The sequence below is a fragment of the Mus caroli genome, chromosome 19 (genome assembly GCF_900094665.2).
Source record: "Mus caroli chromosome 19, CAROLI_EIJ_v1.1, whole genome shotgun sequence".
NCBI classification, from domain to species: domain Eukaryota; kingdom Metazoa; phylum Chordata; class Mammalia; order Rodentia; family Muridae; genus Mus; species Mus caroli.
In genome coordinates, this window is record NC_034588.1 from 34,904,963 (window position 1) to 34,906,772 (window position 1,810).

The window sequence follows — 1,810 nt, forward strand, 5'->3', positions numbered from 1 at the left end:
AAAAAAAAACAAAAAAAACTTAACTTGAAGCCAGCATTATGAAACACTTACTCCCAGCTAATGTAACTGCTCCAATAGTTTAACCCAATCTGTTTTTTCATTCACCTATGTCACCCTTATTGTCAACATATCTGTTAAGCTGGAGAGCTTACATCCATTCCCTGAGGTCACAAAGCTTGAATGCAAGCTTAAGCAGCCGGTGGTACTCTGGGGACCGCTGTCCCTGCTGTCATGGCCTCTGTCACTGGGCCTGGGCCTAGGGAGGGAAATGGGAAGGGCCCTGGGAGATAGCGCTGAGAAAGTTAAATCTCCATCCATTCTAATAATAAGTCAACAGATGCGGATCCAGGACAGATAATGTAAGGAATTTCAGCCCAGGCACACTACCCCAATTAGAATACAGAAGTAGGTATCATTAGAAACACAAAACAGCTGAAAGTCTCTGTTTCAGGAGACTAGAGAGGGGTGGGGAAGGGCTCCTGCTATTACTGGAATTGCTTTGTCTTTTTTTTTTTTTTTTTTTGGTTTTAGAGACAGCTTTTCTCTATGTAGGACTAGTACATAGAACTCTGTAGTCCAGGCTGCCCTCAAACTCAGAGACCCTCCTGTCTCTGCCTCCGGAGTGCTGGGATTAAAGACATGCATCACCCCCAGCACTTTGTTTAATATTTAAAGGGACTTTCTTTTAAAAATATATTTTATACATTTATTTATCATGTACGTGTGTGTGTGTGTGTGTGTGTGTGTGTGAACACCTGTCAAGAGTCCATTCTTTCCTTCTACCATGTAGGTCCTTAGGATTGAACTCAGGTCAGCAGGCTTGGCAGCAAATACCTTTATGCCCTGAACCATCTTGCTGGCCCTAATGTGACCTTCATATAACACTTGAATAGCTTTTTCAGTGGGAAGTTTTCCTCATAAAGGAAAGGCAATAAGTCCCCTCCCCTTCCAGCTCAGCTATCTTGTGGAGACCATTGTTGGCTTGATGGTGGTTTTGCTGCCTCATATACCTATACTGAGGTCAGTATGCCAGGGTCCTGGCAGTCACTGATGACTGAGCCAGATGTGTACTGCTATGCTTACACTTGGGAGCAGCACGCAGACCACTTATAACAGATCTATCAACTAAAAGGGCTTACAGCATCTGCCTAGAAGTACACTCCTAGTCACACCTACATCCTTGGATATTATGAAATGAAATTTGGTGTGTATTATTGATCATAAATAACCCAGCACTTTGAACTATCTAAATTCAGTCCCCTTTATTTCCAGCATTTCATAGTTAGCATCTTCTAAATCTTCTTCTCTCCCAGGGAGAAAGTTTAAAGGGCAACCTAGGAGTAGAGAGATGGCTCAGCAGTTAAGGGCGCCTGGCGTCAGTTCCCAGCACCCACAGCAGGTGGTTGCCTGTAGGATGGAACTCTAGTTCCATCAGTGAAACCAATGCCTTATTCTGGTCTCCACAGTGCCCCCCCGCACACACATGGTGCACATAAACTCACATACATACACATAAAAATAAGAATTTGTAAGGGGGCAGTGACCTAATGCTGATATTGGAGATGTCTACATTCTCAGCTACTTTGTCACGAATGCTACGGCAAGTGAGTCATAGCAGTAACAACTATTAGTACACCAGAGCAAGCAGCTTTGTCCTTAAAAGGCCCTTGAGTTGGAACAACGGCAATATGTGGTACAAGATGAAAAGATACCACTGCCTGACAACAAATCGAATAAGAACCAGATCATAGTTGATGATCTCAGACATCTTTCTGACTGTACTTTCAGGTTCTTCCCAGAAACAAACCAT